Source organism: Bos taurus, chromosome 8 (assembly GCF_002263795.3).
Source record: "Bos taurus isolate L1 Dominette 01449 registration number 42190680 breed Hereford chromosome 8, ARS-UCD2.0, whole genome shotgun sequence".
In the NCBI taxonomy this organism is placed as follows: domain Eukaryota; kingdom Metazoa; phylum Chordata; class Mammalia; order Artiodactyla; family Bovidae; genus Bos; species Bos taurus.
In genome coordinates this window covers 67,610,048-67,627,754 of record NC_037335.1, presented here as the reverse complement: position 1 = coordinate 67,627,754, position 17,707 = coordinate 67,610,048, and the positions used below count along the sequence as shown (strand labels likewise).

The 17,707-nt window shown below is 42.6% G+C and overlaps 1 pseudogene; it reads left to right on the top strand.

Annotated features, from left to right (window-relative positions):
• Positions 1 to 9,401: 9,401 nt before the first annotated feature.
• Positions 9,402 to 10,309, top strand: LOC788281 (small ribosomal subunit protein uS5-like; annotated as a pseudogene).
• Positions 10,310 to 17,707: the final 7,398 nt, after the last annotated feature.

The following is a 17,707-nucleotide window of genomic DNA, read 5'->3' as shown; positions in this document are numbered from 1 at the left end:
ACCATCTATTATTTGTTGTTGTTGTTGTTGTTTTTTATAATAGCCATTTTGACAAGTGATATCTCATTGTGGTTTTGATTTTCATTTCCTTGATGATAAGTGATACTGAGCATATTTTCACATACATGTTGGCTATGTGTATGGTCTTCTTTGGAACAATGTCTATTCAGATCATGTGTCCATTTTTTAATCAGAATTTTTTAATATATTGAGTTGTAAGGGCTTCTCTGGTGACTCAGCTGGTAGAGAATCCCCCTGCAATGTGGGAAACCTGGATCAATCCCTGGGTTGGGAAGATCCCCTGGAGGAGGCCATGGCAACCCACTATCGATATTCTTGCCTAAAGAATTCCCATGGACACAGGAGCCTGGTGGGCTACAGTCCATGGGGTTACCGAGTTAGACATGACTGAGCAACTAAGCACAGCACGCAGCACGTAATTTATTTATATAATTTGAATATTAACTTCTTATTAGACATATCATTTGAAAATATCTTCTCTCATTCCTTAGGTTGCCTGTTCATTTGTTGATAGTTTTCTCTCTTGTGCAAAAGCTTTTTAGTTTCATATAGTCATACTTGCTTATTTCTGTTTTTGTTGCCTTTGCCTGAGGAGACAGACCAAAAAAATATATAGCTGAGATCAATTTTAAAGAGCACACTGCCTATGTTTCCTTCTAAGAGTTTCATGGTTTTAAGTCTTCCATTTAATCTATTTTTAATTTATTTTTGTATATTAGAATATGGTTCTGTTTCATTCTTTTGCATGTAGTTGTTTAATTTTCCCAACATCATTTCTTTAAGAGAATGTGTTTTCCTCATTGTACATTTTTGCCTCATTTATCAAAGAATATGCTCAAATATAAGTGTCAGTTTATTTCTCTATATTGTGTTCCATTGATATATATATATATATATATATATATATATATATATATTGGTGCCAGTACTGTACTGTGTTGATTAGTAAATCTTTGTAGTACAGCTTGAAATCAGGAAACATGATATTTCCAACTTTGTTCTTCTTTCTTGAGATTGTTTCGGCTACCTGGGATTTCTTGTAGTTCCATACAAAATTTAGAATTATTTGTTCTAGTTCTTTGAAAAAATGATATTGGTATTTTGATGGGGATTGCATTGAATCTGTAATTTGCTTTGGGTAGTGTGCTTATTTTAACAATGTTAATTCTTCTAGTCTCTGAACACAGTATATCTTTCCATTTATTCCATCTCCAATATCTTTCATCAATCTTATATTTTGAGGAGTACAGGTTTCTCACCTGCTTCGTTAAATTTAATCCTAGGTTTTTTTAAGTTTTTGATGCAATTGTAAATATAATTGTTTTCTCAATTTCTCTTTGTAAAATATTGTTACTACTGTATAGAAACTCTATAGATTCCTATATATTAATTCTGTATCTTAGAATCTTACTGAATTCATGTATTAGTTCTAATACTTTTTTGAGTATTAGAGTCTGAGTCTTAGTATTAGAGTATTAGTCTGAGTATTAAAGTATCTGAGTCTTTAGAGTTTTCTTTATATAGTAACACCTCATCTGCAAGCAGTGACATTTTACTTCTTCCTTTCAAATTTGGATGACTTAACTTTTCTTATCTGATTGCTTTGGCTAGAACTTCTAGTACAATGTTAAATACAAGTGGCAAGAGTGGATATCTTAGTCTTGTTCTTGATCTTAGAGAAAATGCATTCAGCTTCTCAACATTGAGTATGATGTTAGCTGTGGTTTTGTCATTAACAGCCTTTATTATGTTGAATTATGTTCTCTCTACCTCACTTTTTTAAGAGTTATTACCATAAAAGAATGTTGAATTTTGCCAAAAGCTTTTTCCTGCATCTATTGGGATAATCACACAATTTTTATTCTTTGTTTTGTTAATGTGATGTATCATGTTGACTGATTTGCAGATTTGACCACTTCTTGCATCTCTGGAATGAGAAGCACTTCATCATGGTATTGTTTTGTTATTTTTTTGTGACCCCATGGACTGTAGCCCAGCAGGCTCCTCTGTGCATAGGATTTCCCAGGCAAGAATACTGGAGCAGGTTGCAATTTCCTTCTCCAAGAGTCTCTACAAAGAAGACTAAACACTGAAGAATTGATGCTTTTGAATTGTGGTTCTGGAGAAGACTCTTGAGAGTCCCTTGGACAGCAAGGAGATCAAACCAGTAAATCCTAAAAGAAATCAACCCTGAATATTCATTGGCAGGACTGATGCTAAAGATTGATGTGAAGAGCCTTATTGGAAAGCCTTATTGGAAAATACCCTGATCCTAGAAAAGATTGGAGGCAAAAGGAGAAGGGAGTGACAGAGAAAGAAATGGTTAGATAGCATCACTGACTCAACAGACATGAATTTGAGCAAACTCCAGGAGATGGTAAAGGACAGAGGAGTGTGGCATGCTACAGTCCATGGGGTCACAAAGAATCAGACACAGCTTAGCAACTGGAGAAAAACAACCAGAACTACCCTCAAAAATATAGCAAGAGAGAAAAGTGGGTTGCATCCCATTTGTGGGTTGCTAAGACTGGACATAAATATGAGTTGAACTCTATTTGCATCTGGGACCCTATCAAACTGCTTCCAGAGCTCAAGGGAATTGTCTCAGTTCACCTTTCTTTTGGGTATCTTTGGGGATGACTCTGAATCTTGGGAAGGTAATATCTTTTGCACCTTCTTTGGGGATGCTTCTTTGGTCCATGAGGTTGTCTAATACTGCCAGGAGTATTTACTGCTTATTTTGGCTGAAACTTGTCATGATATTTTAAAGGATTTTTTTTAAAGTAGCTCTAGGGTCAGAATTTGGCCAATTTGGAAGCTGATATTCAAGGCCAATATGAAACTCTATTATCAGACCTTGTCCCCTAAGCTAAATGTACCCACCAGAAAAGAAAAACCTACTGAAGACTTTGTGGAAGAGTTTACTAAACATCCCAAATGCATACAACTCTAAGTCTAGAATATAAAAATGTTTTTATTTCCATCTTGGTTGAAGAAGCAAATTAAGGACAATGTAGTTGGATGATTGTTTCAGCCCATGACCTGACCATTTAGATTGCAACCAATTCTTTGAGAAATGTTCTTACAAATTGTATCTTTACGATAGCAGAAAATGCAGCTCCAGAAACAATTCAAAGCTCACCTATCCTTTTTATCAAGCCTAAAGCATCACCTATTTATTTCAAAGGGCTTATAAATATTATAAAAATTCTGACCCTAGGAATCAAAATTCCTTCTTGGTGGTAGCTGCACTCTTTCCAAGTGCCAGGAACTCTTATCTAGGCCATCTCTTTGAAATGCAAACCTCAGGGAGGCAACTCTTAACAGAAAAAAGAAAAGAAAAAAGTGATTATTTGGGATTTAAGTGAATGAACAATCATGTGTTTTCTCCACAGATATTAATAAAAAGCTTTAGCCATCTGAGAAGGTAACCCTAAAATTTATTCCATCTTCCAGAAACATGATTTGATCCAACTGTGCCTTTATAAACCAGTGAGTCTTTCATGATCACACTCATCTCATGCCTAAAGTTTTAAAACAAATCCTATATGATCTATGCATTTGTCTGTATGTTACATGTGTCTAGATAGATTGATAGAAAGATAGTAAATGTGAGATATTTTTCTACCTCTGTATGGTATTATTAAAATTAATTTGTAAAAGAACATTATTTAATTAGCTTAAAAACAGCAAGCACTTGTTTAAATTAAGTATTCCTAAAGATCTAAGAAATGCAATAAAAATGAACCCAAATGCTTTTCAAGTTCACATGATCTGGGAAAATGTTCAGCATTAAAGTTAGTTTAACTTCTCTAGTTTAATTAAATTAGCTATATCTTCAGGGTTGTCAGCATTTAAAATAATGCAGAAATGCAGTTTTATTCTGCTTGGTTTACTAGTCAAATAAGTTTGTGTTATCTCTGTTAGATGAAATTTGTCAACTAGAACAATAACTTGGTATGATAAAATGTTCATGAGCAATGCAAATATAATTGTTGAGAACAAGTGAATTAAATATATGTAAGTGGAATAAACACTTCTAGGTGAACTTGCAGCAATAATTATGTTCTAAGACATGTTTATTTAATTCATTTCCCCAAATCTTTTTGGTAACTTGAAATCTTAGAGTTTTGCTAAGCTTAATCAAATAACTGACAGCCATTGAATATCTAGATCATTTACAGAGAAAATACTGGAACTTTAATTCGTGAACATAGTCTTACACACAGCTTCTTACCACTGAGAAATTTTAGATATTTGGGTCTATTGGTAAACATGTTTGGTGCCACATTTAAAAATTTATGATGAGGAATAATGTATTTCCAGAAATTATGAAATATATGCATAAGCCTGGCAATATACAGAATTCTAGTATAAAAGACAGTCCACTTTTGCTTACCTCCTAGGTAATTCCTTACTAGGAATTAAGGGTTCTAAGGGTTGAGAATTTTAATTAAGAATTTGAAGGGCTAGGAATTTTAATTTTGAAAGCTATGTAATAATAATAAATATGAAAGGAAACAACTCTGTTTGAAAAGTAGGTAAGGAAAATAGAATGATTAATTGCTCTAGAATGAAGAAGAGGGGGAAAATAGGGAAAATATTTTAGCAGTTTTGTGGAAAAAGAAGGCTTCCCTGATGGCTCAGAGGGTAAAGTGTCTGCCTGCAATGCGGGAGACCTGGGTTCAATCCCCAGGTCAGGAAGATCCCCTGAAGAAGGAAATGGCAACCCAACTCCAGTAATCTTGGGAAGAAATTTTATGCATGGTCAAGCTGGCTAAGATGGGGATAAATTTAAGTTAAAAAATGAGTTTTAATATCAAAAGTACACTGGTGTAAAATTAGAATTGGCTATCTCTATGAAAGGACCAAGTTTTATTGGGCTTTTGATCTGCTTTTGATAAGATTGTGAAATCTTTTTCTTTATCTTTTAAATAATCTGCCTTGAAAGCAAAGATTTTGTGTTTTATCAACATAATTTCCTGTTACAATGTTGTCTTAATCAGTCCTTTAATAACTTAAGAAAACAGTCTTCTTTTCAATATTAAAAAGAGTGAAGTTTTGCTCACAATTTTGTGACCTGTATTTGTTTTAAAATTGTTTCTTTGGTTCAGTGGATAATTGAGCAGTATTTCATAATGATCTGTGATCCTTTTATTCAAGTGTCCATGACTTTTGATATATTGTAAACTTCCTCAAATAAAATTTTTTAATATAAGTTTATTTATTTTAATTGGAGGCTAATTACTTTACAATATTGTATTGGTTTTGCCATTCATCAACATGAATCTGCCACAGGTATACACATGTTCCCCATCCTGAAACCCCCTCCCACCTCCCTCCCCATACCATCCCTCTGGGTTCAAATAAAATTTTTAATGAAGTCTTTTTGACCTCTAACTAACTTTGGGATTTTTCCAGAGTGTCCTGAGATATCTCAAAATGTTTGGTCTCTCTCCTTATGAAACAGCAATATTAAAATAATTAGGCTTATCTGATATATTCAATTAAGGGAAGCACTGTCAAATAAGATGTAAAATAAAGCCATCTTTATGTTGTATTTGTATAAGTTCAGTTCAGTTCAGTCGTGTCCGACTCTTTGCGACCCCATGAATCACAGCACGCCAGGCCTCCCTGTCCATCACCAACTCCTGGAGTTTACCCAGACTCACGTCCATCGAGTCAGTGATGCCATCCAGCCATCTCATCCTCTGTCGTCCCCTTCTCCTCCTGCCCCCAGTCCCTCCCAGCATCAGAGTCTTTTCCAATGAGTCAACTCTTCGCATGAGGTGGCCAAAGTACTGGAGTTTCAGCTTTAACATCATTCCTTCTAAAGAAATTCCAGGGCTAATTTCCTTCAGAATGGACTGGTTGGATCTCCTTGCAGTCCAAGAGACTCTCAAGAGTCTTCTCCAACACCACAGTTCAAAAGCATCAATTCTTCGGCACTCAGCCTTCTTCACAGTCCAACTCTCACATCCATACATGACCACAGGAAAAACCATAGCCTTGACTAGACGAACCTTTGTTGGCAAAGTAATGTCTTTGCTTTTGAATATGCTATCTAGGTTGGTCATAACTTTCCTTCCAAGGCATATGTTATTAGAAAAGACCCTGACATTCAGAAAGATTGAAGGCAGGAGGAGAAGGGGATGACAGAGGATGAAATGGTTGGATGGCATCACCGACTCAATGGACATGAGTCTGAGCAAGCTCTGGGAGGTGGTGAAGGACAGGGAAGCCTGGTGTGCTGCAGTCCATGAGGTCGCAAAGAGTCGGACATGACTGAACAACTGAACAACAACATCATGTGCCAACCACTATTCTCATATCACGGGAGAGAAGATAGACAAGGTGACTACATCAGGCAGCTTACATTTTAATTGGGATAGGTAGACAATCAACATCAATGTTAAGAACACAAAATGATTTCTGACAGTGATAAGTACATGAAGATAATATGTTAGGATAACTGGAAGGGACATACTCCAGATAAGAGTAAAAAAGACTGAGACAAGGTAAACAGTAAGTGCAAGACAAGTGCAAAGCAAGACAAGGTAAACAGTAAGTACAAAGGCCCTGAGGCAAGAGCAAGCTCGGCATGTTCGAGAAAAGATTTAAGACCAATGTGGCTACAGAAGAATAGAGAAGTAGAAAAGTAGTGTTAGATGAAGGCCAAGGTTATATCTAAGGAACAGTAAGTTGTCCATTTGGACCGGAGTTGAAGTAACAGACAATCCAGGAAAACTAATTTGGGACTAAAATTAGAAAACCTCAGACACTAAATGGAGGTGGATACACTTCATTCTTTATAAATGCATAAACCAGCTCTACAAGAGAGATGCTCAGGGACACCCCGCAGGTGTTTCTCATAAAGTAGGGTGACTTTGAGGATATCAAAAAGGGACTTGATCCAGAGCACTAAGGCAGCAAGCTAAAGGGAAGTACAAAACTGTTGGGCACATTTTACAACAGAACATCTGAGCAGGAAGTCATCCGGCTTATCTTCCTCACTGGAAGGAGGAAATAAAGACAGAGAAGGAACCTGAGGACTGGGGCAAGTGAAAGCAGAAAACGTAACTGATGATCATCAGTCCTGGCTCTCCTTCCATCAGAAATGATAATGTGTCACTTTGGTGCCAAAGCATTTAATGGCTGTTTCTCACCTCCAATCCTGACATGGCAATCACGTGTTGACGCAGACGTGCCGTAATGTAAGGAAATGTGGACGACCGAGCCAACATCTGGAGGGAAGCTGCCCTGGAGAATCACCCAGATCCACAATAAATTTGCAAAAGAGAGATGCAGACTCTGGTTGTTTTAAGTCAGTGAAGTAGTTGGGGTTCTTTGGTTTGGCAGAGTAACCTAACCTGTAATGACTAATACAGAATACAGTCAGAATAACCCAACCTCCTATGACTAATATGGTTCCTATGTCAAAGCTCTGTACATTTTTAGCATGCATGGGTGAGTGTGTGCCCATGGAGGTGTGTGCAGAATTACATCAGAGTAGTTGTGTGTGTTCACTTCTGGGAGCAAATGTCTGTCTGGGTATGCTGCCAGGAGGGTTGTGGTGCCCTTGCCACACACCTTGACACCTTTGCTGAGCCTGGGAAGACTCTGGGAAGCCCACCAGAGCCCACCTGTCAGGTACCTCCAATGCTGTATCCATGGCTTACAGAGTTGCAGCCTGGAACCAAAAGGGTACCTGATCCTCCAGAGTACACTGGAGGGTCTCCTGAGTCACTCATCTGAAAACAAAACAAGACAAAAAACATGCACACACATACACAAAACACACACAAAATTTTCCAGTCATTTCTATCCATCCTAAAAACTCCATCCAGAGGAGGTGGCTGCAAAGGCCAGTATGATGTCACCTTCACCACCCAAGACAGAAGGGTGGAAGCAGCAGTGCTCAAGAACCTAGGAATCTGACTCCTTTTCTTCCTTCTCCTCCCCTTCCTCCCCCTCTCTGCACATGCTGCAGTAATTGACACGCAGTGCTTCCACTGAACCTCATTTCATAATATCAGTGTTTCTCCTGGAGTCATTTGCTCCTCATAGTAACCCGGGAGGAAGGCTGGCAGGCATGAGGACACCATTACATGAGTGAAGGAAATGGCTCAGCCCATAGGTGAAGGTGTCAGCTCACGCCCCCTCCTCCTGCCAGCTCCAGTGTTCTTTCTCACATGCCTCCTTGGACTGATGCTAATTGGCCAAGAGAAACAAATAAATGATAAATTTTCCACTTCTCTGAAAGCAGTTTTGGCCGCCCCCTACACAATGCCAGCAAGATGAGACAAAATCATTCCATCAATAGCTCTGGAGTACTCGGGTACAATTCTAATTAAAGTGAGACTGCCAAGGGCCTTCTGGAAAGGACTAAAAATAAACTGAGGGTGTTCTGTTTCTAACAGAATGTTGGAGGGGAGAGGCTGGGCAGCGAGAAGAAGGGTGGAGAGCACAGCAGGGTGTCAGGCCCTAGGGAGACAAGGCTGGTGGTGACTTTCAATGAAGGCAACATCTGCCCCCAGCCTCCAGCCCATTCATTTCTTTTCCTTCTCGTCTTCCCTTTGAATAATGTGCTTTGCCTGCTACTCCAATCTCAGCCTCTGCTCTCCACATTAACATGTATATTGCTTGGTTAAGGGCTATCTGGCCGGTTGGTTCTAAATAACTGGAAAATGACAGGAAGGTGATGGGGGCAGGATGAATGAGGAGCTCATCAAAAGCTCCTGACCGCCTTTGTCATTTATAAACAAATACCCAAGTGACTTCCACAATTTTATTTTCAACTGCACTCTTCTGAAAAGAGCCAACCAAGCTCTCCTCCTTGATATCTCCCTCCCCTACCCCAGTCCCTTGACTATCTGGCCTGTGTATTCACTCACAGCCATCAGCTGCCCTCTCTCAGGGCCAGGTACTGCCCTGAGAGAGGACAGCCACTGCCCCCAGGGAACTCAGAACCTCCAGAGACAGACACTAAAACTGTAAGATGTTTGGTGTGTTAAGTGCCCAGACGTGGCATGGGCAAGGCAGGGCAGGCTGCTCTGGGAACACAGGCAAAAGAGGTTCTGATCCAGGAAGGCTTCCTGGAGGAGGTGCCCTGATTAGTGTGTAGATAAATAAACATTAGTTTGATGAGTTAGTAATTCAAACCCACCAGCCCTTCACCCCAGAGATCGTTATATTATGCTGTTCATTTCCCCTTGTAGCATTTCCCACCTATAAACACCTACGTGTGTGCTGCGTGCTAAGCCGCTTCACTCGTATCCTACTTTGTGCAACACTGTGGACTGTAGCCCTCCAGGCTCCTCTGTCCATGGAATTCTCCAAGCAAGAATACTGGAGTGGCTTCTCCTTCGTGAAAACACCAAATGGCGGATGACGCCACTGCTGCGGAAGTGCCGGAGGCCCCGGGGGGCGTGGAATGCAGGCCGAGGTGGCTTCCGCAGAGGCTTCGGCAGTGGCGTCCAGGGCCGGGGTCGCAGCCGGGGCCGGGGCCGGGGCAGGGGCTGCGGAGCTCGCGGAGGCAAGGCCGAGGACAAGCAGTGGCTCCACGTGACCAAGCTGGGCCTCCTGGTCAAGGACATGAAGATCGAGTCCCTGGAGGAGATCTACCTTTTCTCTCTGCCCATCAAGGAGTCTGAGATTATTGCTTTTTCCTGGGAGCATCCCTCAAGGATGAGGTTTTGAAGATTATGCCCGTGCAAAAGCAGACCCGTGCCGGCCAGTGGACCAGGTTCAAGGCATTTGTTGCCATCGGGTATTACAACGGACAAGCGCTCTAAGGAAGTAGCCACTGCCTCTGTGGGACCATCATCCTGGCCAAGCTGTCCATCGTCCCTGTGCGAAGAGGCTACTGGGGGAACAAGATCTGCAAGCCCCACACGGTTCCTTGCAAGGTGACTGGCCGCTGTGGCTCCATGCTGGTGCGCCTCATCCTTGCCCCCAGAGGCACTGGCATCTCTCCACCCCTGTGCCCAAGAAGCTGCTGCTCATGGCCGGCATCTACGACTGCTACACTTCTGCCAGGGGCTGCACCGCCACCCTGGACAACTTCGCCAAGGCCACTTTTGATGCCATTTCCAAGACCTACAGTTATCTCACCCCTGACCTCTGGAAAGAGACAGTGTTCACCAAGACTCCATATCAGGAATTCACTGACCATCTTGTGAAGACCCACACCAGAGTCTCCATGCAGAGGACCCAGGCCCCAGCTGTAGCCACCACATAATTTTATAAAGAGAATAATAAAGTGAATGAAACCAGTAAAAAGAAAAAAAAAAATACTGGAGTGGGTTGCCATGCCCTCCTCCAGGAGATCTTTCTGACCCAGGGATCAAACCGCATCTCTTAAGTCTCCTGCATTGGCAGGCAGGTTATTTACCTACTGAACCACCTGGGAAGCCCCATAAATACACATGCACAAACAAATACATAAATTCAAAATATGGACATATTTTGGTTTTTTGTTCTCTTTCTATGTTGTGTCTCTCACCACTTCACTGTAAATTCCAAGGGACCAAAGACACAGTGTCTCACTAGCTGCTATGACATCAGCATCCTGTACCACATCTGGCATATAACAGGAGCTCAATATTATTTGCTGAATTAAAGGATAAACTGATGGACAGGGGAAAGTATGGGAGGCAGAGGGACCTGCTCTGGCAAAAGCATGGAGCCACAAGGCAACACAGGGCATTAGGAATTGCATGTTCAGAGCATGCATTATGCCTGGGGTGAGGGTTGAGCTGTTCTGAGGAATTCAGATTTAAGAGTTGGGCAATTTTTCAGCTGTGGGGTGCCATGATTGCGTTTGCCAGTTGGGAAGATTGCAAAGGAGAAAAGACTATAGGCTGGAGGGCAGAGCGGGGCTGAGAAACCAAGAAGCTGTTAACTGAAATCCGGAAGAGAGACGGCCAAATGCCAGAACCATTCCAGTCTGCCCCTTCACTGGAAGGACAACCCAGTAGTTTGGGGGGGCCAGCACTGGGATAGGAGTCAGGACCTTGACTCTGGGCTGAGACCCTAGGCAAGTTACACAAACTTGCTGGTCTGGAAGGAAAGGAAGAAGCGTTCAGACAACAGGTCCCAGTTGGGGCTCCTGCCTGGGCATTCTTGATCTTAAGTTTTGACCCCTGATTTGGCATCAGCTTATCTCCCCCACCATTCCACTCTGGGGCCAAAATAGCGACAGTATTAACAGTCCTGAGCACTCCTTCTGTGCCAGGTATAGTTCTGACCATATAATGCCTTGTTTAATCCCAGGACACTCTCAGAAAGTGCTGACTGTAGTCAGTATAGAGCAGCCATGCTGCTGCTCCTGTTGTCATTACTAACATCACTGGTTCTTCATTCCCCAGCCTGACACCTGGGAGGCCAGGGTTCTAGTGGTAAACAGTCTGCCCGCCAGTGGAGAAGACGCAAGAAACATGGGTTCCATCACTGGGTCAGGAGGATCCCCTGGAGAAGGGCATGGCTACCCACTTCCACATTCTTGCCTGGAAAATTCCATGGACAGAGGAGCCTGGTGGGCTACAGTCCATAGGGTCCCAAAGAGTCAGACACGACTGAGAACACATGCAACACACACATCGTCACAATAGACGAGGAGTTAAGCAGGATGACATCGCTCCTCATTTCACAAGTGTGGAAACTGTGACTTCCCCAAAGGTACATAATTAATAAGAATAAAGTAAGAGTAGAATCCAGGGCTGAGAAAAGAAGGAAACTTCCTCATAGTTTCTCTTTTCTTGTTTTTTCACAAACACGTAAAGTGGGAGTCATTACCTTCCTTCTGTTTGCAGATGAATAAACCAGTTCAGAGAGGATAGGGGCTCACCCAACATCACACAGCAAATACAAAGAAGAGGCAGAATTTAATCCCAAGTAATTCTGACTCCAGGTCCATGTTCTTTCAGTCCTATCACCTGCTGGGATTCTGAGTGCTGGCTCTCTGGATCCAACCATTTGTTCCACAATTACTCACTTCATCCCTACTTCATGCTAGCGCTGAGATCTGGACCTGAGTATTTTCTCCTTCTTCCCTTGGTATGGTGTGGCTGGAGGGTGTTGATCTGCAGTCACTCTGAATTAGGGAGACAGGTGCTGGCACAGTTTGCAGGATGATGCTGGTGGGTTTAGGAGAGAGAGGGAATGGCACAGCCCTGGTCACCACCCTCAGCGGTTTCCCACAAGAGCTGCTGTGCTTGTAAAACATTGTCTCTTGCAGCCTTCATAAAGGCCACGTGTTAAAGGCTGACTCTATCCTTCTTCCCAAGACATGTGTCCCCCTAGCTGTCTGCATTTATCACCAGGTAAAACAGGCCAGAGCACAGGGAGGTGCTTTCAGTGAAGTAGCTGTGGGCTCAGATCAGCTCATCCCATCCTCGCTGCATCCCAGGCCTATGACTTTACCTCTCTGAGTCTCAGTGATCTTCCTCAGTGCTAACTAATAAGGTTCACTAAGGACTGAGGCTTGTTGGAGTTTATTGCACCTAATTTCTGAGCATGTGTGAAAAGACCTCATTCATAAGTCCTCTTCATTTATTTCCCTCTTAGGAGGTGGCTTAGACGTTGCGAAGAAGGCTAGTGTAAACGCAATATTCAGTGTCTACCAGCCCAGAACATGAAGGATGTCCTGCAGTCTATCTCTGAGGTCTGCAATGCCAGCAATGCCAGCCTGCTCCAGGACAAGCAACATGTCTGAATTGTGTGCCCCTAACCAGTGGCACAGCCTTGGGAAACCCTTAAAATGCTCCAGATCTCCTTCCTCACCTGGGAGTCTAGCATGTGTCTGTGGCATCTGCCAACTCTTCCATCCATCTTCAGGCTAAGACTTGGGGCAGGGAGGTAAGCAAGCCTCAAAGGATCTCTTCAGGCCTCTACTTTCAAAAAGCAAGTGCTCCTGAGGTTTCCCAGGTGGTGCTAGAGGTAAAGAATTCACCTGCCAATGCAGAAGATGTAGGAGTTTTGGAATGAGTCCCTGGGTTGGGAAGATCCCCTGGAGAAGGGAATGGTAACCTACTCCAGTATCCTTGCCTGGGAAATTCCATGGACAGAGGAGTCTGGCAGGCTACAGTCCATGTTGCCAAGAGTCAGACATGATTGAGCACATATTCACTATTCACACCTGGGAAAGTCATGCATGACTTCATCATCTATTAAAGGATGTTTTAATGTCTGGTGGGTAACTTCCTTTCAATCTTGTTCCTCAGAGATGTTCAAGTCAAACACAGAGATGCAACAAACTGCAGGGTGGAAACCATAGGCCGTTGGATGGAATCACTAATGGCACAGTGTGAGTTAGTTTGTCTTCATCACTTTCCTTACATGCTTGTCATTAGCTGATATTTAATGAGCACCTGCTGAGTACAAGGTACTTAGCCAGGTGCAAGAGAGTCTCCATAACTCCCAAAGCCCATATTCAAGGTAGAACAATGGGACACACTTTCATGGAAAAATTGGAAAGGTAGAGCTCACTGCCTCCTGGGTGAACAATAAGAGCTGCAGAGACAGATCATTGTGGGTTTAGAGCCCCTCTCTCCATCCCATCAGGAGTCCCATCTCTCCTCTTCCCACAGAGACTGAGAGCCTCCCAGATGACCTCCAGTCTGAAGCTGGAGCCCACCCCTCTAAAGCTCAAGGCGGTGCATTTGATATAAGTTCCATCTCATCACTCCCATCCCAACAAAGCTTTTTATTGGAGAAAAAGATCCAACTTAAATTGTCCAGCAAGCCTACCGTCACTGGGGACTAATCTAACCTTGAGCATGCCTCTATTCATGGATGTCTCGAAATACTACATGCCAGGCCACTTAAATGACAGGCTTTGATCTCTCATAGCTCTGGAGACTGGAGTCCAAGATCAAGGTGCCGGCAGATTCAGGGTCTGGTGATGACTCTGCTTCCTGGTTCACAGACAGCAGTCTTCTCTCTGTGACCTCACATGGCAGAAGGGGTGAGGGAGCCCTATGGAGGTCTCTTTTATGAGAGGGCACTCATCCCATTCATAAAGGCCCCACTTTTAAGACCTAATCATCTCCCAAAGGCCCCACTTTCACATACCATCATATTGAGGATTAGGTTTCAGCAGATGAATGTTGGATTTTTGTTCAGTCACTAAGTCATGTGATTCTTTGTGCCCCATGGACTACAGCACTCCAGGCTTCCTGTCCTTCACTGTCTCCTGGAGTTTGCTCAAATTCATGTCCATTGAGTCGGTGATACTATCTAACCATCTCATCCTTGGCCGCCCCCTTCTTTTGCCTTCAATATTTCCCAGCATCAGGGTCATTTCCAATGAAGTACTGAATGTTCGGAGGACACAGATATTTGGTTCACAGCAATTTCTTCCATCAGCCTTGGAAAGCATCCTCACTACAACCCTTCCACCCTTTCTCTCTCCTACTTTCCTTCCTTATTAAAATTCAGTGTGCCCTCAAGGCACAATTTAAACAGCATCTATGTCTGAAGCTTTCCCTGATCCTCCAAGTCAAAATTAACGGCTCTTTTCTCCTGCTCCTGCATTGTTCTGGCCTTTCTATCATAAAACTGGACTTTTATTTTAATTGCAGCAAGTTGTTTACATACCCATTTCCTCAGTGGAGTGAAAGCTCCTCCAGGGGAAGAGCCATATATCATCTATGTGTTTCTGGATCAGCAACAGAGGCAGGCCTGGCAGCAGGAATGCAGAATCTCAGGCCTCACCCCAGACCCACTGAGTCAGCTTCTAGTTTTAACCAGATCCCAGTGCTTTGAATGCACAAGCATGACAAGTTCTGTCTAGAGAACACCTTGTGTACAGTGTCATGCACATTGCGGTCATTCAGAGTGTTTGATGAATGAATATGTGAGTGAATATGGAACGGCTCATCAAAGGCCAGTCATAGTTTCATCCACAGCCTTTCCTAAAACCTGATCTTTCTTAGCTGATTACATAGTCATCTACAGAGCAAAAGTTTCGCACATGCTCCCCTATCTTTATTTCTCTACCTCCTCCTCCAGAATCAGGCACCTCCCACCTCCCATGGACAGCCATGTCCCAAGCTCAAAAATGTAATTATAAAATACAGTCTTTACGGTAGCTCATTCATAACCCACCCCAAAGCTGTGCCTGTGGAGAGGAGGCAGTCTATTAGGGGTTGTGAATGATGGTCCGGCCAGCGGGCCATGGCAGGGAGGGAGCCCCGCTTCTATCCATCATCCCTTCTCCCTCCATAACCCTGCAGACCTCCCAGCAAGCCAGGAACAGCTCCTTGCACATCAGCAGACAGGCAGCTGCTCTTCATCACCCTCAGCACTGTATCTCCTCCATGCATCACCCACCCTTGTAGTTTCCAGAGTCCGAAGATGCTCGCAAAACCTGCTGAAAAAAGTCCCCATTGAGACAGGTCAGTCACCAAGGTGTAACAAGGATGACAGGCAGCAACCACCTGTTCCCCACCTGTAAAGCTTAATTTTATTTTTCAAGCCCAACTTGACTGGGCTAAAGGATGCCTGAATCTCTAGTAAAACATAATTTCTGGGTGTGTCTGTGGGGCTGTTTTCAGAAGATATTAGCATTTGGATCAATAGACAGAAGATCACCCTCTGACCTAATTTAAAAGAAAATCCAAGGAGGGAATATATGTATTCATGTGGCTGATTCACTTTGTTGTACCGAAGAAACTAACACTACATTGGAAAACAACTACATTCCAGTGAAAAATAAAACAAAAAGCACCCTTACCGGTGCAGGAGGGCATCAGCCAATCCTTGGAGGGTTTAATTAGAACAAAAAGCCTGGAGGAAAGGCGAACTTGTTCTGTTCTTGAGCTGGGACATTATCTTCTACTGCCCTCAGACATCAACGCTCTCAGTTCTCAGATCTTCAGACTCAGATTGGGACTTACTACCAGCTTTCCTAGGCCTCAGGCTTGCAGATGGCAGAGAGTGGGACTTCTCAGCCTCCATCACCACTTGAGCCAATCCTTAAAATAAATATCTTTCTATAGGTCTATATATATAGGAAGGACTGATGCTAAAGCTGAAGCTCCAATACTTTGGCCACCTGATATGAACAGCTGACTCACTGGAAAAAATTCTGACGCTGGGAAAGATTGAAGGCAGAAGGAGAAGAGGGCAACAGAGGATGAGATGGTTGGATGGCATCACCAATTCAATGGACATGAACTTGGGCAAACTCCAGGAGATAGTGAGGGACAGGGAGGCCTGGCATGCTGCAGTCCATGGGGTAGCAAAGAGTCGGATGTGACTTGGCTACTGAACAACAGCAAATAAGAATTCGTTTGCAATGCAGGAGATTCCAGTTCAATTCCTGGGTCAGGAAGATTCCCTGGAGAAGGAATAGGCTGCCCACTCCAGTATTCTCGGGCTTTCCAGGTGGCTCAAATGGTAAAGAATCTGCCTGCAATGTGGGATACCTGGGTTCGATCCCTGGGTCAGGAAGATCCCCTGGAGGAGGGAATGGCAACCCACTCTAGTATTCTTGCCTGGAGAATTCCATGCACAGAGGAGCCTGGTGGGCTACAGTTCATGGGGTCGCAAAGAGTCGGACACGACTGAGCGACCAACGCACACAGAAGCACACACACGCACACATATATATCCTATTGGTTCTGTTTCTCTGGAGAATTCTGACTAACACACTACCATACTCTTATCCCACCTCAAACACCTGGGAAATGGCATAGCTGAATAGTTTCCCTAACTATAAAGCAAATTGTCATCATCCTATCATCCTCTAAAAATAAGTCTGACTTGTGGACCCTTAGACCCTTAGCATCAGAAAGGTCAGAGGTCATTAAGACCCCCTTCTCCCAATACCTCCATTTTCAATAAATCAGTGAAGGACTTGGGCTATGCATTATGAGAAATTCAAAAGAAAAAAAATCATATTATTATTTATATGATTTTGTAGACTGTCTTACCTCTTTCAAATTGTTTTTATATTCTTTATTTCCTGAGGCAGGCTGATAGGAACTATTATCACCATTTCACAGATGGGGAGCCTGAGTTCCAAAAAGGTTAAACCTCTTCCCATTTTTTTGTAATTTATACCCTCCCTCTGTTCAGAAAGGGTTTTCAGTGGCTTAAAATAAAACCATATTTACATAATTACCAGCATTTGAAGTTTAACTGTAGAAACATTTCTACATTTGGTCAAAAACTATGTGCTGAAAACATGTTATGACAATTTAAGTACTTCAATTTATGAAGAAAATCATCATTTTCAGGTTTTATTTGCTCAATAAACTTATATTGAACATTTTAAAAACATTCAACTACTCATATGCATGTGAATATAAAATAAAGTACAAGAGAAATCAGAAGCCATGTAGGCAAAGGAGGCGATTTTATGCCAAGAGCCAGAAATAAACTGTTTACGATAACTAGACTTTAATTTGCCTCTGGGCTTCCTGGCAGGCAAAGTAAAGAAGAAAACATAATACATCCCAACATCTTGCTGTCAGATGAAAGAAAGAGAGTTTACGTACTCAGAAGAAGCAAATGTTTCCCAACATTGAGTTCTAAATAGAATATATCAGTGGAGTCACATGGATGTGAAATTGAATATAATGTTAAGTCAGCTCTGCAGCAGTGAAGATGCGAGGCTCCAGAAATGCTCTTTATACCAAGTCTCTGTATTTGAATATTTTTTGAACTCACCAATTCTTGT